The following is a 22,182-nucleotide window of genomic DNA, read 5'->3' as shown; positions in this document are numbered from 1 at the left end:
AGCAGCGTCTCTGCTTCCTCCTGTATTATACAAAATAAAGAAGCTGGAGCAGCATCTCTGTTTCCTCCTAAATTGTAGAAAATAAAGAAGCTGGAGCAGCATCTCTTCCTCCTCCTGTATTATAAAAAATAAAGGAGCCGGGGCAGCGTCTTTGCTTCCTCCTGTATTATAGAAAATAAAGGAGCTGGAGCAGCGTCTCTGCTTCCTCCTGTATTATAGAAAATAAAGGAGCCGGGGCCGCGTCTTTGCTTCCTCCTGTATGAGAGAAAATAAAGGAGCTGGAGCAGCGTCTCTGCTTCCTCCTGTAATGTAGAAAATAAAGGAGCTGGAGCAGCGTCACCGCTTCCGCCTGTATTATAGAAAATATAGGAGCTGGAGCAGCGTCACCGCTTCCGCCTGTATTAAAGAAAATAAAGGAGCTGGAGCAGCGTCTCTGCTTCCACGTGTATTATAGAAAATTACGGAGCTGGACCAGCGTCACTGCTTCCTCCTGTATTATAGAAAATATAGGAGCTGGAGCAGCGTCAGTGCTTCCTCATTTATTGTAGAAAATAAAGGAGCTGGACCAGCTTCACTGCTTCCTTCTGTATTATAGAACATAAAGGAGCTGGAGCAGTGTCACTGCTTCCTCCTGTATAATAGAAAATAAAGGAGCTGGAGCAGCGTCACTGCTTCCTCCTGAATTATATAACATAAAGGCGCTGGAGCAGCGTCACTGCTTCCTCCCGTATTATAGAAAATAAAGGAGCTGGAGCAGCATCACTGCTTCCTCCTGTAATGTAGAAAATAAAGGAGCTGGAGCAGCGTCACCGCTTCCGCCTGTATTATAGAAAATATAGGAGCTGGAGCAGCGTCACCGCTTCCGCCTGTATTAAAGAAAATAAAGGAGCTGGAGCAGCGTCTCTGCTTCCACGTGTATTATAGAAAATTACGGAGCTGGACCAGCGTCACTGCTTCCTCCTGTATTATAGAAAATATAGGAGCTGGAGCAGCGTCTTTGCTTCCTCCTATATTGTAGAAAATAAAGGAGCTGGAGCAGCGTCTCTGCTTCCTCCTGTATTATAGAAAATAAAGGAGCTGGAGCAGCGTCACTGCTTCCTCCTGTCTTGCAGAAAATAAAGGAGCTGGATCAGCGTCACTGCTTCCTCCTGTATTATAGAAAATAAAGGAGCTGGAGTAGCGTCCCTGCTTCCTCTTGTTTTATAGAAAATAAAGGAGCTGGAGTAGTGTCACTGCTTCCTCCTGTATTATAGGAAATAAAGGAGTTGGAGCAGCATCACTGCTTCCTCCTGTATTATAGAAAATAAAGGAGCTGGAGCAGCGTTACTGCTGCCTCCTGTATTATAGAAAATAAAGGAGCTGGAGCAGCGTCACTGCTTCCTCCTGTATTATAGAAAATAAAGGCGCTGGAGCAGCATCACTGCTTCCTCCTGTAATGTAGAAAATAAAGGAGCTGGAGCAGCGTCACCTCTTCCGCCTGTATTATAGAAAATAAAGGAGCTGGACCAGCGTCACTGCTTCCTCCTGTATTATAGAAAATAAAGCAGCTGGAGCAGTGTCACTGCATCCTCCTCTATTATAGAAAATATAGGAGCTGGAGCAGCGTCTTTGCTTCCTCCTATATTGTAGAAAATAAAGGAGATGGAGCAGCGTCTCTGCTTCCTCCTGTATTATAGAAAATAAAGGAGCTGGAGCAGCGTCACTGCTTCCTCCTGTCTTATAGAAAATAAAGGAGCTGGAGCAGCGTCACCTCTTCCGCCTGTATTATAGAAAATAAAGGAGCTGGAGCAGCGTCACTGCTTCCTCCTGTCTTATAGAAAATAAAGGAGCCAGAGCATCGTCTTTGCGTCATCCTGTATTATAGAAAATAAAGGAGCTGGAGCAGCGTCTCTGCTTCCTCCTGTATTATAGAAAATAAAGGAGCTGGAGCAGCGTCTCTGCTTCCTCCTGTATTATAGAAAATATAGGAGCTGGAGCAGCGTCTCTGCTTCCTCCTGTATTACAGAAAATAAAGGAGCTGGAGCAGTGTAACCGCTTCCTCCTGTATTATAGAAAATAAAGGAGGTGGAGTAGCGTCTCTACTTCCTCCTATATTATAGAAAATAAAGGAGCTGGAGCAGCGTCTCTGCTTCCTCCTGTCTTATTGAAAATATAGGAGCTGGAGCAGCGTCACTGCTTCCTCCGGTAGTATTGAAAATAAAGGAGCTGGAGCAGCGTCTCTGCTTCCTCCGGTATTATAGAAAATAAAGGAGCTATGGCAGGGTCACTGCTTCGTCCTGTATTATAGAAAATAAAGGAGCTGGAGCAGTGTCACTGCTTCGTCCTGTATTATAGAAAATAAAGGAGCTGGAGCAGTGTCACTGCTTCCTCCTGTATTGTAGAAAATAAAGGAACTTGAGCAGCGACACTGCTTCCTCCTGTATTATAGAAAATAAAGGAGCTGGAGCAGCGTCACTGCTTCCTGCTGTATTCTAGAAAATAAAGGAGCTGGAGCAGCGTCACTGCTTCCTCCTGTATTATAGAAAATAACGGAGCTGGAGCAGCGTCACTGCTTCCTCCTGTATTATAGAAAATAAAGGAGCTGGAGCAGCGTCACTGCTTCCTCCTGTATTATAGAAAATGAAGGAGATGGAGCAGCGTCACTGCTTCCATCTGTATTATAGAAAATACAGGAGCTGGAGCAGCGTCACTGCTTCCTCCTGTATTGTAGAAAATGAAGGAGATGGAGCAGCGTCACTGCTTCCTCCTGCATTATAGAAAATAAAGGAGCTGGAGCAGCGTCACCACTTCCTCCTGTATTATAGAAAATAAAGGAGCTGGAGCCGCGTCACTGCTTCCTCCTGAATTGTAGAAAATACAGGAACTGGAGCAGGGTCACTGCTTCCTCCTGTATTATAGAAAATAAAGGAGCTGGAGCAGCGTCACTGCATCCTCCTGTATAATACATAATTAAGGTGCTGGAGCAGCGTCTCTGCTTCCTCCTGTATTATACAAAATAAAGAAGCTGGAGCAGCATCTCTGTTTCCTCCTAAATTGTAGAAAATAAAGAAGCTGGAGCAGCATCTCTTCCTCCTCCTGTATTATAAAAAATAAAGGAGCCGGGGCAGCGTCTTTGCTTCCTCCTGTATTATAGAAAATAAAGGAGCTGGAGCAGCGTCTCTGCTTCCTCCTGTATTATAGAAAATAAAGGAGCCGGGGCCGCGTCTTTGCTTCCTCCTGTATGAGAGAAAATAAAGGAGCTGGAGCAGCGTCTCTGCTTCCTCCTGTAATGTAGAAAATTAAGGAGCTGGAGCAGCGTCACCGCTTCCGCCTGTATTATAGAAAATATAGGAGCTGGAGCAGCGTCACCGCTTCCGCCTGTATTAAAGAAAATAAAGGAGCTGGAGCAGCGTCTCTGCTTCCACGTGTATTATAGAAAATTACGGAGCTGGACCAGCGTCACTGCTTCCTCCTGTATTATAGAAAATATAGGAGCTGGAGCAGCGTCTTTGCTTCCTCCTATATTGTAGAAAATAAAGGAGCTGGAGCGGCGTCTCTGCTTCCTCCTGTATTATAGAAAATAAAGGAGCTGGAGCAGCGTCACTGCTTCCTCCTGTCTTGCAGAAAATAAAGGAGCTGGATCAGCGTCACTGCTTCCTCCTGTATTATAGAAAATAAAGGAGCTGGAGCAGCGTCTCTGCTTCCTCTTGTTTTATAGAAAATAAAGGAGCTGGAGTAGTGTCACTGCTTCCTCCTGTATTATAGGAAATAAAGGAGTTGGAGCAGCATCACTGCTTCCTCCTGTATTATAGAAAATAAAGGAGCTGGAGCAGCGTTACTGCTGCCTCCTGTATTATAGAAAATAAAGGAGCTGGAGCAGCGTCACTGCTTCCTCCTGTATTATAGAAAATAAAGGCGCTGGAGCAGCATCACTGCTTCCTCCTGTAATGTAGAAAATAAAGGAGCTGGAGCAGCGTCACCTCTTCCGCCTGTATTATAGAAAATAAAGGAGCTGGACCAGCGTCACTGCTTCCTCCTGTATTATAGAAAATAAAGCAGCTGGAGCAGTGTCACTGCATCCTCCTCTATTATAGAAAATATAGGAGCTGGAGCAGCGTCTTTGCTTCCTCCTATATTGTAGAAAATAAAGGAGATGGAGCAGCGTCTCTGCTTCCTCCTGTATTATAGAAAATAAAGGAGCTGGAGCAGCGTCACTGCTTCCTCCTGTCTTATAGAAAATAAAGGAGCTGGAGCAGCGTCACCTCTTCCGCCTGTATTATAGAAAATAAAGGAGCTGGAGCAGCGTCACTGCTTCCTCCTGTCTTATAGAAAATAAAGGAGCCAGGGCATCGTCTTTGCGTCATCCTGTATTATAGAAAATAAAGGAGCTGGAGCAGCGTCTCTGCTTCCTCCTGTATTATAGAAAATAAAGGAGCTGGAGCAGCGTCTCTGCTTCCTCCTGTATTATAGAAAATATAGGAGCTGGAGCAGCGTCTCTGCTTCCTCCTGTATTACAGAAAATAAAGGAGCTGGAGCAGTGTAACCGCTTCCTCCTGTATTATAGAAAATAAAGGAGGTGGAGTAGCGTCTCTACTTCCTCCTATATTATAGAAAATAAAGGAGCTGGAGCAGCGTCTCTGCTTCCTCCTGTCTTATAGAAAATATAGGAGCTGGAGCAGCGTCACTGCTTCCTCCGGTAGTATTGAAAATAAAGGAGCTGGAGCAGCGTCTCTGCTTCCTCCGGTATTATAGAAAATAAAGGAGCTATGGCAGGGTCACTGCTTCGTCCTGTATTATAGAAAATAAAGGAGCTGGAGCAGTGTCACTGCTTCGTCCTGTATTATAGAAAATAAAGGAGCTGGAGCAGTGTCACTGCTTCCTCCTGTATTGTAGAAAATAAAGGAACTTGAGCAGCGACACTGCTTCCTCCTGTATTATAGAAAATAAAGGAGCTGGAGCAGCGTCACTGCTTCCTGCTGTATTCTAGAAAATAAAGGAGCTGGAGCAGCGTCACTGCTTCCTCCTGTATTATAGAAAATAACGGAGCTGGAGCAGCGTCACTGCTTCCTCCTGTATTATAGAAAATAAAGGAGCTGGAGCAGCGTCACTGCTTCCTCCTGTATTATAGAAAATGAAGGAGATGGAGCAGCGTCACTGCTTCCATCTGTATTATAGAAAATACAGGAGCTGGAGCAGCGTCACTGCTTCCTCCTGTATTGTAGAAAATGAAGGAGATGGAGCAGCGTCACTGCTTCCTCCTGCATTATAGAAAATAAAGGAGCTGGAGCAGCGTCACCACTTCCTCCTGTATTATAGAAAATAAAGGAGCTGGAGCAGCGTCACTGTTTCCTCCAGTATTATTGAAAATAAAGGAGCTGGAGCAGCGTCACTGCTTCCTCCAGTATTATTGAAAATAAAGGAGCTGGAGCAGCGTCACTGCTTCCTCCTGTATTATAGAAAATAAAGGAGCTGGAGCAGTGTCACTGCTTCCTCCTGTATTTTTCGAAAATAGAGGAGCTGGAGCAGCGTCTATGCTTCCTCCTGTATTATAGATAATGAAGGAGCTGGAGCAGCGTCACTGCTTCCTACGGTATTATAGAAAATAAAGGAGCTGGAGCAGCGTCACTGCTTCCTCCTGTATTACACAAAATAAAGGAGCTAGAGCAGCGTCACTGCTTCCTCCTGTATTGTAGAAAATAAAGGAGCTGGAGCAGCGTCTCTGCTTCCTTCCGTATTATACAAAATAAAGGAGCTGGAGCAGCGTCTCTGCTTCCTCCTGCATTATAGAAAATAAAGGAGCTGGAGCAGCATCACTGCTTCCTCCTGTCTTATAAAAAGTAAAGGAGCTGGAGCAGCGTCTCTGCTTCCTCCTGTATTATAGAAAATAAAGGAGCTGGAGCAGCGTCACGGCTTCCACCTGTATTATAGAAAATAAAGTAGCTGGAGCAGCGTCACTGCTTCCTCCTGTATTATAGAAAATAAAGGAGCTGGAGCAGCGTCTCTGCTACCTCCTATATTATAGAAAGTAAAGGAGCTGGAGCAGTGTCACCGCTTCCTCCTGAATTATAGAAAATAAAGGAGGTGGAGTAGCGTCTCTACTTCCTCCTGTATTATGGATAATAAAGGAGTTGGAGCATCATCACTGCTTCCTACGGTATTATAGAAAATAAAGGAGCAATGGCAGCGTCACTGCTTCCTCCTGTATTATAGATAATGAAGGTTCTGGAGCAGCGTCACTGCTTCCTCCGGTATTATAGAAAATAAAGGAGCTAGAGCAGCGTCACTGCTTCCTCCTGTATTATAGAAAATAAAGGAGCTGGAGCAGCGTCACTGTTTCCTCCAGTATTATAGAAAATAAAGGAGCTGGAGCCGCGTCACTGCTTCCTCTTGAATTGTAGAAAATAAAGGAACTGGAGCAGGGTCACTGCTTCCTCCTGTATTATAGAAAATAAAGGAGCTGGAGCAGCGTCACTGCATCCTCCTGTATAATACATAATTAAGGTGCTGGAGCAGCGTCTCTGCTTCCTCCTGTATTATACAAAATAAAGAAGCTGGAGCAGCATCTCTGTTTCCTCCTAAATTGTAGAAAATAAAGAAGCTGGAGCAGCATCTCTTCCTCCTCCTGTATTACAAAAAATAAAGGAGCCGGGGCAGCGTCTTTGCTTCCTCCTGTATTATAGAAAATAAAGGAGCTGGAGCAGCGTCTCTGCTTCCTCCTGGATTATAGAAAATAAAGGAGCCGGGGCCGCGTCTTTGCTTCCTCCTGTATGAGAGAAAATAAAGGAGCTGGAGCAGCGTCTCTGCTTCCTCCTGTAATGTAGAAAATAAAGGAGCTGGAGCAGCGTCACCGCTTCCGCCTGTATTATAGAAAATATAGGAGCTGGAGCAGCGTCACCGCTTCCGCCTGTATTAAAGAAAATAAAGGAGCTGGAGCAGCGTCTCTGCTTCCACGTGTATTATAGAAAATTACGGAGCTGGACCAGCGTCACTGCTTCCTCCTGTATTATAGAAAATATAGGAGCTGGAGCAGCGTCTTTGCTTCCTCCTATATTGTAGAAAATAAAGGAGCTGGAGCAGCGTCTCTGCTTCCTCCTGTATTATAGAAAATAAAGGAGCTGGAGCAGCGTCACTGCTTCCTCCTGTCTTGCAGAAAATAAAGGAGCTGGATCAGCGTCACTGCTTCCTCCTGTATTATAGAAAATAAAGGAGCTGGAGCAGCGTCTCTGCTTCCTCTTGTTTTATAGAAAATAAAGGAGCTGGAGTAGTGTCACTGCTTCCTCCTGTATTATAGGAAATAAAGGAGTTGGAGCAGCATCACTGCTTCCTCCTGTATTATAGAAAATAAAGGAGCTGGAGCAGCGTTACTGCTGCCTCCTGTATTATAGAAAATAAAGGAGCTGGAGCAGCGTCACTGCTTCCTCCTGTATTATAGAAAATAAAGGCGCTGGAGCAGCATCACTGCTTCCTCCTGTAATGTAGAAAATAAAGGAGCTGGAGCAGCGTCACCTCTTCCGCCTGTATTATAGAAAATAAAGGAGCTGGACCAGCGTCACTGCTTCCTCCTGTATTATAGAAAATAAAGCAGCTGGAGCAGTGTCACTGCATCCTCCTCTATTATAGAAAATATAGGAGCTGGAGCAGCGTCTTTGCTTCCTCCTATATTGTAGAAAATAAAGGAGATGGAGCAGCGTCTCTGCTTCCTCCTGTATTATAGAAAATAAAGGAGCTGGAGCAGCGTCACTGCTTCCTCCTGTCTTATAGAAAATAAAGGAGCTGGAGCAGCGTCACCTCTTCCGCCTGTATTATAGAAAATAAAGGAGCTGGAGCAGCGTCACTGCTTCCTCCTGTCTTATAGAAAATAAAGGAGCCAGAGCATCGTCTTTGCGTCATCCTGTATTATAGAAAATAAAGGAGCTGGAGCAGCGTCTCTGCTTCCTCCTGTATTATAGAAAATAAAGGAGCTGGAGCAGCGTCTCTGCTTCCTCCTGTATTATAGAAAATATAGGAGCTGGAGCAGCGTCTCTGCTTCCTCCTGTATTACAGAAAATAAAGGAGCTGGAGCAGTGTAACCGCTTCCTCCTGTATTATAGAAAATAAAGGAGGTGGAGTAGCGTCTCTACTTCCTCCTATATTATAGAAAATAAAGGAGCTGGAGCAGCGTCTCTGCTTCCTCCTGTCTTATTGAAAATATAGGAGCTGGAGCAGCGTCACTGCTTCCTCCGGTAGTATTGAAAATAAAGGAGCTGGAGCAGCGTCTCTGCTTCCTCCGGTATTATAGAAAATAAAGGAGCTATGGCAGGGTCAATGCTTCGTCCTGTATTATAGAAAATAAAGGAGCTGGAGCAGTGTCACTGCTTCGTCCTGTATTATAGAAAATAAAGGAGCTGGAGCAGTGTCACTGCTTCCTCCTGTATTGTAGAAAATAAAGGAACTTGAGCAGCGACACTGCTTCCTCCTGTATTATAGAAAATAAAGGAGCTGGAGCAGCGTCACTGCTTCCTGCTGTATTCTAGAAAATAAAGGAGCTGGAGCAGCGTCACTGCTTCCTCCTGTATTATAGAAAATAACGGAGCTGGAGCAGCGTCGCTGCTTCCTCCTGTATTATAGAAAATAAAGGAGCTGGAGCAGCGTCACTGCTTCCTCCTGTATTATAGAAAATGAAGGAGATGGAGCAGCGTCACTGCTTCCATCTGTATTATAGAAAATACAGGAGCTGGAGCAGCGTCACTGCTTCCTCCTGTATTGTAGAAAATGAAGGAGATGGAGCAGCGTCACTGCTTCCTCCTGCATTATAGAAAATAAAGGAGCTGGAGCAGCGTCACCACTTCCTCCTGTATTATAGAAAATAAAGGAGCTGGAGCAGCGTCACTGTTTCCTACAGTATTATTGAAAATAAAGGAGCTGGAGCAGCGTCACTGCTTCCTCCAGTATTATTGAAAATAAAGGAGCTGGAGCAGCGTCACTGCTTCCTCCTGTATTATAGAAAATAAAGGAGCTGGAGCAGTGTCACTGCTTCCTCCTGTATTTTTCGAAAATAGAGGAGCTGGAGCAGCGTCTATGCTTCCTCCTGTATTATAGATAATGAAGGAGCTGGAGCAGCGTCACTGCTTCCTACGGTATTATAGAAAATAAAGGAGCTGGAGCAGCGTCACTGCTTCCTCCTGTATTACACAAAATAAAGGAGCTAGAGCAGCGTCACTGCTTCCTCCTGTATTGTAGAAAATAAAGGAGCTGGAGCAGCGTCTCTGCTTCCTTCCGTATTATACAAAATAAAGGAGCTGGAGCAGCGTCTCTGCTTCCTCCTGCATTATAGAAAATAAAGGAGCTGGAGCAGCATCACTGCTTCCTCCTGTCTTATAAAAAGTAAAGGAGCTGGAGCAGCGTCTCTGCTTCCTCCTGTATTATAGAAAATAAAGGAGCTGGAGCAGCGTCACGGCTTCCACCTGTATTATAGAAAATAAAGGAGCTGGAGCAGCGTCACTGCTTCCTCCTGTATTATAGAAAATAAAGGAGCTGGAGCAGCGTCTCTGCTTCCTCCTATATTATAGAAAGTAAAGGAGCTGGAGCAGTGTCACCGCTTCCTCCTGAATTATAGAAAATAAAGGAGGTGGAGTAGCGTCTCTACTTCCTCCTGTATTATGGATAATAAAGGAGTTGGAGCATCATCACTGCTTCCTACGGTATTATAGAAAATAAAGGAGCAATGGCAGCGTCACTGCTTCCTCCTGTATTATAGATAATGAAGGTTCTGGAGCAGCGTCACTGCTTCCTCCGGTATTATAGAAAATAAAGGAGCTAGAGCAGCGTCACTGCTTCCTCCTGTATTATAGAAAATAAAGGAGCTGGAGCAGCGTCACTGTTTCCTCCTGTATTATAGAAAATAAAGGAGCTGGAGCCGCGTCACTGCTTCCTCCTGAATTGTAGAAAATAAAGGAACTGGAGCAGGGTCACTGCTTCCTCCTGTATTATAGAAAATAAAGGAGCTGGAGCAGCGTCACTGCATCCTCCTGTATAATACATAATTAAGGTGCTGGAGCAGCGTCTCTGCTTCCTCCTGTATTATACAAAATAAAGAAGCTGGAGCAGCATCTCTGTTTCCTCCTAAATTGTAGAAAATAAAGAAGCTGGAGCAGCATCTCTTCCTCCTCCTGTATTATAAAAAATAAAGGAGCCGGGGCAGCGTCTTTGCTTCCTCCTGTATTATAGAAAATAAAGGAGCTGGAGCAGCGTCTCTGCTTCCTCCTGTATTATAGAAAATAAAGGAGCCGGGGCCGCGTCTTTGCTTCCTCCTGTATGAGAGAAAATAAAGGAGCTGGAGCAGCGTCTCTGCTTCCTCCTGTCTTATAGAAAATGAATGTTCTGGAGCAGCGTCACTGCTTCCTCCTGTATTATAGAAAATAAAGGAGCGAGAGCAGCGTCACTGCTTCCTCCTGTATTATAGAAAATAAAGGAGCTGGAGCAGCGTCACTGCTTCCTGCTGTATTATAGGAAATAAAGGAACTGGAGCAGGGTCACTGCTTCCTCCTGTATTATTGAAAATAAAGGAGCTGGAGCAGCGCCACAGCTTCCTCCTGTATTCTAGAAAATAAAGGAGCTGGAGCAGCGTCACTGCATCCTCCTGTATAATACAAAATAAAGGTGCTGGAGCAGCGTCTCTGCTTCCTCCTGTATTATAGAAAATAAAGGAGCTGGAGCAGCGTCACTGCTTCCTCCTGTATTATAGAATATAAAGGAGCTGGAGCAGCGTCTCTGCTTCCTCCTGTATTATAGAAATAAAGGAGCTGGAGCAGCGTCTCTGCTTCCTCCTGTATTATAGAAAATGAAGGAGCTGGAGCAGTGTCACTGCTTCCTCCTGTATTATAGAAAATAAAGGAGCTGGAGCAGCATCACGGCTTCCTCCTCTATTATGGAAAATAAAGGAGCTGGAGCAGCGTCTCTGCTTCCACGTGTATTTTAGAAAATAAAGGAGCTGGAGCAGCGTCACTGCTTCCTCCTGTATTGTAGAAAATAAAGGAGCTGGAGCAGCATCACTGCTTCCTCCTGTATTATAGAAAATAAAGGAGCTGGAGCACCGTCTCTGCTTCCTCCTGTATTTTAGATAATAAAGGAGTTGGAGCATCATCACTGCTTCCTCCTGTATTATAGAAAATAAAGGAGCTGGAGCAGCGTCACTGCTTCCTCCTGTATTATAGGAAATAAAGGAGCTGGAGCAGCGTCACTGCTTCTTCCTGTATTATAGAAAATAAAGGAGCTGGAGCAGCGTCACTGCTTCTTCCTGTATTATAGAAAATAAAGGAGCCGGAGCAGCTTCTTTGCTTCCTCCTGTATTATAGAAAATAAAGGAGCTGGAGTAGCGTCACTGCTTCCTCCTGTATTATAGAAAATAAAGGAGCTGGAGCAGCGTCTCTGCTTCCTCCTGTATTGTAGAAAATGAAGGAGCTGGAGCAGCGTCACGGCTTCCTCCTGTATTATAGAAAATAAAGGAGCTGGAGCAGCGTCACTGCTTCCTCCTGTATTATAGAAATAAAGGCGCTGGAGCAGCATCACTGCTTCCTCCTGTAATGTAGAAAATAAAGGAGCTGGAGCAGCGTCACCGCTTCCGCCTGTATTATAGAAAATAAAGGAGCTGGAGCAGCGTCACTGCTTCCTCCTGTATTATAGAAAATAAAGGCGCTGGAGCAGCATCACTGCTTCCTCCTGTATTATGGAAAATAAAGGCGCTGGAGCAGCATCACTGCTTCCTCCTGTAATGTAGAAAATAAAGGAGCTGGAGCAGCGTCACCGCTTCCGCCTGTATTATAGAAAATAAAGGCGCTGGAGCAGCGTCACCGCTTCCGCCTGTATTATATAAAATAAAGGAGCTGGAGCAGCATCACTGCTTCCTCCTGTAATGTAGAAAATAAAGGAGCTGGAGCAGCGTCACCGCTTCCGCCTGTATTATAGAAAATATAGGAGCTGGAGCAGCGTCTCTGCTTCCACGTGTATTTTAGAAAATAAAGGAGCTGGAGCAGCGTCACTGCTTCCTCCTGTATTATATAAAATAAAGGAGCTGGAGCAGCATCACTGCTTCCTCCTGTAATGTAGAAAATAAAGGAGCTGGAGCAGCGTCACCGCTTCCGCCTGTATTATAGAAAATATAGGAGCTGGAGCAGCGTCACCGCTTCCGCCTGTATTATAGAAAATATAGGAGCAGGAGCAGCGTCACCGCTTCCTCCTGTATTATAGAAAATTACGGAGCTGGACCAGCGTCACTGCTTCCTCCTGTATTATAGAAAATAAAGCAGCTGGAGCAGTGTCACTGCATCCTCCTGTATTATAGCAAATATAGGAGCTGGAGCAGCGTCTTTGCTTCCTCCTATACTGTAGAAAATAAAGGAGCTGGAGCAGCGTCTCTGCTTCCTCCTGTATGATAGAAAATAAAGGAGCTGGAGCAGCGTCTCTGCTTCCTCTTGTTTTATCGAAAATAAAGGAGCTGGAGTAGTGTCACTGCTTCCTCCTGTATTATAGAAAATAAAGGATCTGGAGTAGCGTCACTGCTTCCTCCTGTATTATAGAAAATAAAGGAGCTGGAGCAGCGTCACTGCTTCCTTCTGAGTAACTGAAAATAAAGGAGCTGGAGCAGCGTCACTGCTTCCTCCTGTATTATAGAAAATAAAGGCGCTGGAGCAGCATCACTGCTTCCTCCTGTAATGTAGAAAATAAAGGAGCTGGAGCAGCGTCACTGCTTCCTCCTGTATTATAGAAAATAAAGGAGCTGGAGCAGCGTCACTGCTTTCTCCTGTATTATAGAAAATAAAGGCGCTGGAGCAGCATCACTGCTTCCTCCTGTAATGTAGAAAATAAAGGAGCTGGAGCAGCGTCACTGCTTCCTCCTGTATTATAGAAAATAAAGGAGTTGGAGCAGCATCACTGCTTCCTCCTGTATTATAGAAAATAAAGGAGCTGGAGCAGCGTCACTGCATCCTCCTGTATTATAGAAAATAAAGGCGCTGGAGCAGCATCACTGCTTCCTCCTGTAATGTAGAAAATAAAGGAGCTGGAGCAGCGTCACCGCTTCCGCCTGTATTATAGAAAATAAAGGAGCTGGAGCAGCGTCACCGCTTCCTCCTGTATTATAGAAAATAAAGGAGCTGGAGCAGCGTCTCTGCTTCCACGTGTATTTTAGAAAATAAAGGAGCTGGAGCAGCGTCACTGCTTCCTCCTGTATTATAAAAAATAAAGGAGCTGGAGCAGCATCACTGCTTCCTCCTGTAATGTAGAAAATAAAGGAGCTGGAGCAGCGTCACCGCTTCCGCCTGTATTATAGAAAATAAAGGAGCTGGAGCAGCGTCTCTGCTTCCACGTGTATTATAGAAAATTACGGAGCTGGACCAGCGTCACTGCTTCCTCCTGTATTATAGAAAATAAAGCAGCTGGAGCAGTGTCACTGCATCGTCCTGTATTATAGAAAATATAGGAGCTGGAGCAGCGTCTTTGCTTCCTTCTGTATTATAGAAAATAAAGGAGCTGGAGCAGCGTCTCTGCTTCCTCCTGTATTATCGAAAATAAAGGAGCTGGAGTAGTGTCACTGCTTCCTCCTGTATTATAGAAAATAAAGGAGATGGAGTAGCGTCACTGCTTCCTCCTGTCTTATAGAAAATAAAGGAGCCAGAGCATCGTCTTTGCGTCATCATGTATTGTAGAAAATAAAGGAGCTGGAGCAGCGTCACTGCTTCCTCCTGTATGATAGAAAATAAAGGAGCTGGAGCAGCGTCTCTGCTTCCTCTTGTTTTATAGAAAATAAAGGAGCTGGAGTAGTGTCACTGCTTCCTCCTGTATTATAGGAAATAAAGGAGTTGGAGCAGCATCACTGCTTCCTCCTGTATTATAGAAAATAAAGGAGCTGGAGCAGCGTCACTGCTTCCTCCTGGATTATAGAAAATAAAGGAGCTGGAGCAGCGTCACTGCTTCCTCCTGGATTATGGAAAATAAAGGAGCTGGAGCAGCGTCTCTGCTTCCACGTGTATTATAGAAAATTACGGAGCTGGACCAGCGTCACTGCTTCCTCCTGTATTATAGAAAATAAAGCAGCTGGAGCAGTGTCACTGCATCCTCCTGTATTATCGAAAATATAGGAGCTGGAGCAGCGTCTTTGCTTCCTCCTATATTGTAGAAAATAAAGGAGCTGTCGCAGCGTCTCTGCTTCCTCCTGTATTATAGAAAATAAAAGAGCTGGAGCAGCGTCACTGCTTCCTCCTGTCTTATAGAAAATAAAGGAGCCAGAGCATCGTCTTTGCGTCATCCTGTATTGTAGAAAATAAAGGAGCTGGAGCAGCGTCTCTGCTTCCTCTTGTTTTATAGAAAATAAAGGAGCTGGAGTAGTGTCACTGCTTCCTCCTGTATTATAGGAAATAAAGGAGTTGGAGCAGCGTCACTGCTTCCTCCTGCATTATAGAAAATAAAGGAGCTGGAGCAGCGTCTATGCTTCCTCCTGTATTATAGAAAATAAAGGAGCTGGAGCAGCGTCTATGCTTCCTCCTGTATTATAGATAATGAAGGAGCTGGGGCAGCGTCTCTGCTTCCTACGGTATTATAGAAAATAAAGGAGCTGGAGCAGCGTCACTGCTTCCTCCAGTATTATAGAAAATAAAGGAGCTGGAGCAGCGTCTATGCTTCCTCCTGTATTATAAGAAAATGAAGGAGCTGGAGCAGCGTCACTGCTTCCTCCGGTATTATAGAAAATAAAGGAGCTGGAGCAGCGTCACTGCTTCCTCCAGTATTATAGAAAATAAAGGAGCTGGTGTAGCGTCACTGCTTCCTTCTGTATTTTGGAAAATAAAGAGGCTGGAGCAGCGTCACTGCTTCCTTCTGTCTTATAGAAAATAATGGAGCTGGAGCAGCGTCAGTGCTTCCTCATTTATTGTAGAAAATAAAGGAGCTGGACCAGCTTCACTGCTTCCTTCTGTATTATAGAACATAAAGGAGCTGGAGCAGTGTCACTGCTTCCTCCTGTATTATAGAAAATAAAGGAGCTGGAGCAGCGTCACTGCTTCCTCCTGAATTATATAACATAAAGGCGCTGGAGCAGCGTCACTGCTTCCTCCCGTATTATAGAAAATAAAGGAGCTGGAGCAGCATCACTGCTTCCTCCTGTAATGTAGAAAATAAAGGAGCTGGAGCAGCGTCACCGCTTCCGCCTGTATTATAGAAAATATAGGAGCTGGAGCAGCGTCACCGCTTCCGCCTGTATTAAAGAAAATAAAGGAGCTGGAGCAGCGTCTCTGCTTCCACGTGTATTATAGAAAATTACGGAGCTGGACCAGCGTCACTGCTTCCTCCTGTATTATAGAAAATATAGGAGCTGGAGCAGCGTCTTTGCTTCCTCCTATATTGTAGAAAATAAAGGAGCTGGAGCAGCGTCTCTGCTTCCTCCTGTATTATAGAAAATAAAGGAGCTGGAGCAGCGTCACTGCTTCCTCCTGTCTTGTAGAAAATAAAGGAGCTGGAGCAGCGTCACTGCTTCCTCCTGTATTATAGAAAATAAAGGAGCTGGAGCAGCGTCTCTGCTTCCTCTTGTTTTATAGAAAATAAAGGAGCTGGAGTAGTGTCACTGCTTCCTCCTGTATTATAGAAAATAAAGGAGCTGGAGCAGCGTCACTGCTTCCTCCTGTATTATAGAAAATAAAGGCGCTGGAGCAGCATCACTGCTTCCTCCGGTAATGTAGAAAATAAAGGAGCTGGAGCAGCGTCACCTCTTCCGCCTGTATTATAGAAAATAAAGGAGCTGGACCAGCGTCACTGCTTCCTCCTGTATTATAGAAAATAAAGCAGCTGGAGCAGTGTCACTGCATCCTCCTGTATTATAGAAAATATAGGAGCTGGAGCAGCGTCTTTGCTTCCTCCTATATTGTAGAAAATAAAGGAGCTGGAGCAGCGTCTCTGCTTCCTCCTGTATTATAGAAAATAAAGGAGCTGGAGCAGCGTCACTGCTTCCTCCTGTCTTATAGAAAATAAAGGAGCCAGAGCATCGTCTTTGCGTCATCCTGTATTGTAGAAAATAAAGGAGCTGGAGCAGCGTCTCTGCTTCCTCTTGAATTATAGAACATAAAGGCGCTGGAGCAATGTCACTGCTTCCTCCTGTATTATAGAAAATAAAGGAGCTGGAGCAGCGTCTCTGCTTCCTCCTGTATTATAGAAAATAAAGGAGCTGGAGCAGCGTCTCTGCTTCCTCCTGTATTATAGAAAATATAGGAGCTGGAGCAGCGTCTCTGCTTCCTCCTGTATTACAGAAAATAAAGGAGCTGGAGCAGTGTAACCGCTTCCTCCTGTATTATAGAAAATAAAGGAGGTGGAGTAGCGTCTCTACTTCCTCCTATATTATAGAAAATAAAGGAGCTGGAGCAGCGTCTCTGCTTCCTCCTGTATTATAGAAAATATAGGAGCTGGAGCAGCGTCACTGCTTCCTCCGGTAGTATTGAAAATAAAGGAGCTGGAGCAGCGTCTCTGCTTCCTCCGGTATTATAGAAAATAAAGGAGCTATGGCAGGGTCACTGCTTCGTCCTGTATTATAGAAAATAAAGGAGCTGGAGCAGTGTCACTGCTTCGTCCTGTATTATAGAAAATAAAGGAGCTGGAGCAGTGTCACTGCTTCCTCCTGTATTGTAGAAAATAAAGGAACTTGAGCAGCGACACTGCTTCCTCCTGTATTATAGAAAATAAAGGAGCTGGAGCAGCGTCACTGCTTCCTGCTGTATTCTAGAAAATAAAGGAGCTGGAGCAGCGTCACTGCTTCCTCCTGTATTATAGAAAATAACGGAGCTGGAGCAGCGTCACTGCTTCCTCCTGTATTATAGAAAATAAAGGAGCTGGAGCAGCGTCACTGCTTCCTCCTGTATTATAGAAAATGAAGGAGATGGAGCAGCGTCACTGCTTCCATCTGTATTATAGAAAATACAGGAGCTGGAGCAGCGTCACTGCTTCCTCCTGTATTGTAGAAAATGAAGGAGATGGAGCAGCGTCACTGCTTCCTCCTGCATTATCGAAAATAAAGGAGCTGGAGCAGCGTCACCACTTCCTCCTGTATTATAGAAAATAAAGGAGCTGGAGCAGCGTCACTGTTTCCTCCAGTATTATTGAAAATAAAGGAGCTGGAGCAGCGTCGCTGCTTCCTCCAGTATTATTGAAAATAAAGGAGCTGGAGCAGCGTCACTGCTTCCTCCTGTATTATAGAAAATAAAGGAGCTGGAGCAGTGTCACTGCTTCCTCCTGTATTTTTCGAAAATAGAGGAGCTGGAGCAGCGTCTATGCTTCCTCCTGTATTATAGATAATGAAGGAGCTGGAGCAGCGTCACTGCTTCCTACGGTATTATAGAAAATAAAGGAGCTGGAGCAGCGTCACTGCTTCCTCCTGTATTACACAAAATAAAGGAGCTAGAGCAGCGTCACTGCTTCCTCCTGTATTGTAGAAAATAAAGGAGCTGGAGCAGCGTCTCTGCTTCCTTCCGTATTATACAAAATAAAGGAGCTGGAGCAGCGTCTCTGCTTCCTCCTGCATTATAGAAAATAAAGGAGCTGGAGCAGCGTCACTGCTTCCTCCTGTCTTATAAAAAGTAAAGGAGCTGGAGCAGCGTCTCTGCTTCCTCCTGTATTATAGAAAATAAAGGAGCTGGAGCAGCGTCACGGCTTCCACCTGTATTATAGAAAATAAAGGAGCTGGAGCAGCGTCACTGCTTCCTCCTGTATTATAGAAAATAAAGGAGCTGGAGCAGCGTCTCTGCTTCCTCCTATATTATAGAAAGTAAAGGAGCTGGAGCAGTGTCACCGCTTCCTCCTGTATTATAGAAAATAAAGGAGGTGGAGTAGCGTCTCTACTTCCTCCTGTATTATGGATAATAAAGGAGTTGGAGCATCATCACTGCTTCCTACGGTACTATAGAAAATAAAGGAGCAATGGCAGCGTCACTGCTTCCTCCTGTATTATAGATAATGAAGGTTCTGGAGCAGCGTCACTGCTTCCTCCGGTATTATAGAAAATAAAGGAGCTAGAGCAGCGTCACTGCTTCCTCCTTTATTATAGAAAATAAAGGAGCTGGAGCAGCGTCACTGTTTCCTCCTGTATTATAGAAAATAAAGGAGCTGGAGCCGCGTCACTGCTTCCTCCTGAATTGTAGAAAATAAAGGAACTGGAGCAGGGTCACTGCTTCCTCCTGTATTATAGAAAATAAAGGAGCTGGAGCAGCGTCACTGCATCCTCCTGTATAATACATAATAAAGGTGCTGGAGCAGCGTCTCTGCTTCCTCCTGTATTATACAAAATAAAGAAGCTGGAGCACCATCTCTGTTTCCTCCTAAATTGTAGAAAATAAAGAAGCTGGAGCAGCATCTCTTCCTCCTCCTGTATTATAAAAAATAAAGGAGCCGGGGCAGCGTCTTTGCTTCCTCCTGTATTATAGAAAATAAAGGAGCTGGAGCAGCGTCTCTGCTTCCTCCTGTATTATAGAAAATAAAGGAGCCGGGGCCGCGTCTTTGCTTCCTCCTGTATGATAGAAAATAAAGGAGCTGGAGCAGCGTCTCTGCTTCCTCCTGTCTTATAGAAAATGAATGTTCTGGAGCAGCGTCACTGCTTCCTCCTGTATTATAGAAAATAAAGGAGCTAGAGCAGCGTCACTGCTTCCTCCTGTATTATAGAAAATAAAGGAGCTGGAGCAGCGTCACTGCTTCCTGCTGTATTATAGGAAATAAAGGAACTGGAGCAGGGTCACTGCTTCCTCCTGTATTATTGAAAATAAAGGAGCTGGAGCAGCGCCACAGCTTCCTCCTGTATTCTAGAAAATAAAGGAGCTGGAGCAGCGTCACTGCATCCTCCTGTATAATACAAAATAAAGGTGCTGGAGCAGCGTCTCTGCTTCCTCCTGTATTATAGAAAATAAAGGAGCTGGAGCAGCGTCACTGCTTCCTCCTGTATTATAGAATATAAAGGAGCTGGAGCAGCGTCTCTGCTTCCTCCTGTATTATAGAAATAAAGGAGCTGGAGCAGCGTCTCTGCTTCCTCCTGTATTATAGAAAATAAAGGAGCGGGAGCAGTGTCTCTGCTTCCTCCTGTATTATAGAAATAAAGGAGCTGGAGCAGCGTCTCTGCTTCCTCCTGTATTGTAGAAAATGAAGGAGCTGGAGCAGCGTCACCGCTTCCTCCTGTATTATAGAAAATAAAGGAGCTGGAGCAGCGTCACTGCTTCCTCCTGTATTATAGAAAATAAAGGCGCTGGAGCAGCACCACTGCTTCCTCCTCAATTGTAGAAAATATAGGAGCTGGAGCAGCGTCACCGCTTCCCCCTGTATTATAGAAAATAAAGGAGCTGGAGCAGCGTCACTGCTTCCTCCTGTATTATAGAAAATAAAGGAGCTGGAGCAGCGTCTCTGCTTCCACGTATATTATAGAAAATAAAGGAGCTGGAGCAGCGTCACTGCTTCCTCGTGTATTATAGAAAATAAAGGAGCTGGTGCTGCGTCACAGTTTCCTCCTGTATTATAGAAAATAAAGGAGCCGGAGCAGCGTCACTGCTTCCTCCTGTATTATAGAAAATAAAGGAGCTGGAGCAGCGTCACTGCATCCTCCCGTATTATAGAAAATAAAGGAGTTGGAGCAGCGTCTCGGCTTCCTCCTGCATTATAGAAAATAAAGGAGCTGGAGTAGCGTCTCTGCTTCCTCCTGCATTATAGAAAATAAAGGAGCTGGAGCAGCGTCTCGGCTTCCTCCTGTATTGTACAAAATAAAGGAGCTGGAGCAGCATCACTGCATCCTCCTGTATTGTACAAAATAAAGGAGCTGGAGCAGCGTCACTGCATCCTCCTGTATTGTACAAAATAAAGGAGCTGGAGCAGCGTCTCTGCTTCCTCCTGTATTATAGAAAATAAAGGAGCTGGAGCAGCGTCTCTGCTTCCTCCTGCATTATGGATAATAAAGGAGTTGGAGCATCATCACTGCTTCCTCCGGTATTATAGAAAATAAAGGAGCTGGTGCAGCGTCACTGCTTCCTCCTGTATTATAGAAAATAAAGGAGCTGGAGCAGCGTCACTGCTTCCTCCTGTATTATAGAAAATAAAGGAGCTGGAGCAGCGTCACTGCTTCCTCCTGTATTATAGAAAATAAAGGAGCTGGAGTAGCGTCACTGCATCCTCCTGTATAATACAAAATAAAGGTGCTGGAGCAGCGTCTCTGCTTCCTCCTCTATTGTACAAAATAAAGGAGCTGGAGCAGCATCTCTGTTTCCTCCTAAATTGTAGAAAATAAAGGAGCTGGAGCAGCGTCTCTTCGTCCTCCTGTATTATAGAAAATAAAGGAGCTGGAGCAGCATCACTGCATCCTCCTGTATTGTACAAAATAAAGGAGCTGGAGCAGCGTCACTGCTTCCTCCGGTGTTATAGAAAATAAAGGAGCTATGGCAGCGTCACTGCTTCCTCCTGTATTATATAAAAAAAGGTGCTGGAGCAGCGTCTCTGCTTCCTCCTGTATTATAGAAAATGAATGTTCTGGAGCAGCGTCACTGCTTCCTCCTGCATTATAGAAAATAAAGGAGCTGGAGCAGCGTCACCACTTCCTCCTGTATTATAGAAAATAAAGGAGCTGGAGCAGCGTCACTGTTTCCTCCAGTATTATTGAAAATAAAGGAGCTGGAGCAGCGTCGCTGCTTCCTCCAGTATTATTGAAAATAAAGGAGCTGGAGCAGCGTCACTGCTTCCTCCTGTATTATAGAAAATAAAGGAGCTGGAGCAGTGTCACTGCTTCCTCCTGTATTTTTCGAAAATAGAGGAGCTGGAGCACCGTCTATGCTTCCTCCTGTATTATAGATAATGAAGGAGCTGGAGCAGCGTCACTGCTTCCTACGGTATTATAGAAAATAAAGGAGCTGGAGCAGCGTCACTGCTTCCTCCTGTATTACACAAAATAAAGGAGCTAGAGCAGCGTCACTGCTTCCTCCTGTATTGTAGAAAATAAAGGAGCTGGAGCAGCGTCTCTGCTTCCTTCCGTATTATACAAAATAAAGGAGCTGGAGCAGCGTCTCTGCTTCCTCCTGCATTATAGAAAATAAAGGAGCTGGAGCAGCGTCACTGCTTCCTCCTGTCTTATAAAAAGTAAAGGAGCTGGAGCAGCGTCTCTGCTTCCTCCTGTATTATAGAAAATAAAGGAGCTGGAGCAGCGTCACGGCTTCCACCTGTATTATAGAAAATAAAGGAGCTGGAGCAGCGTCACTGCTTCCTCCTGTATTATAGAAAATAAAGGAGCTGGAGCAGCGTCTCTGCTTCCTCCTATATTATAGAAAGTAAAGGAGCTGGAGCAGTGTCACCGCTTCCTCCTGTATTATAGAAAATAAAGGAGGTGGAGTAGCGTCTCTACTTCCTCCTGTATTATGGATAATAAAGGAGTTGGAGCATCATCACTGCTTCCTACGGTACTATAGAAAATAAAGGAGCAATGGCAGCGTCACTGCTTCCTCCTGTATTATAGATAATGAAGGTTCTGGAGCAGCGTCACTGCTTCCTCCGGTATTATAGAAAATAAAGGAGCTAGAGCAGCGTCACTGCTTCCTCCTTTATTATAGAAAATAAAGGAGCTGGAGCAGCGTCACTGTTTCCTCCTGTATTATAGAAAATAAAGGAGCTGGAGCCGCGTCACTGCTTCCTCCTGAATTGTAGAAAATAAAGGAACTGGAGCAGGGTCACTGCTTCCTCCTGTATTATAGAAAATAAAGGAGCTGGAGCAGCGTCACTGCATCCTCCTGTATAATACATAATAAAGGTGCTGGAGCAGCGTCTCTGCTTCCTCCTGTATTATACAAAATAAAGAAGCTGGAGCACCATCTCTGTTTCCTCCTAAATTGTAGAAAATAAAGAAGCTGGAGCAGCATCTCTTCCTCCTCCTGTATTATAAAAAATAAAGGAGCCGGGGCAGCGTCTTTGCTTCCTCCTGTATTATAGAAAATAAAGGAGCCGGGGCCGCGTCTTTGCTTCCTCCTGTATGATAGAAAATAAAGGAGCTGGAGCAGCGTCTCTGCTTCCTCCTGTCTTATAGAAAATGAATGTTCTGGAGCAGCGTCACTGCTTCCTCCTGTATTATAGAAAATAAAGGAGCTAGAGCAGCGTCACTGCTTCCTCCTGTATTATAGAAAATAAAGGAGCTGGAGCAGCGTCACTGCTTCCTGCTGTATTATAGGAAATAAAGGAACT

The sequence above is a fragment of the Chiloscyllium punctatum genome, chromosome 23 (genome assembly GCF_047496795.1).
Source record: "Chiloscyllium punctatum isolate Juve2018m chromosome 23, sChiPun1.3, whole genome shotgun sequence".
NCBI lineage: Eukaryota > Metazoa > Chordata > Chondrichthyes > Orectolobiformes > Hemiscylliidae > Chiloscyllium > Chiloscyllium punctatum.
The sequence above is the reverse complement of the archived record's forward strand: the minus strand, read 5'-3'. Positions refer to the sequence as shown.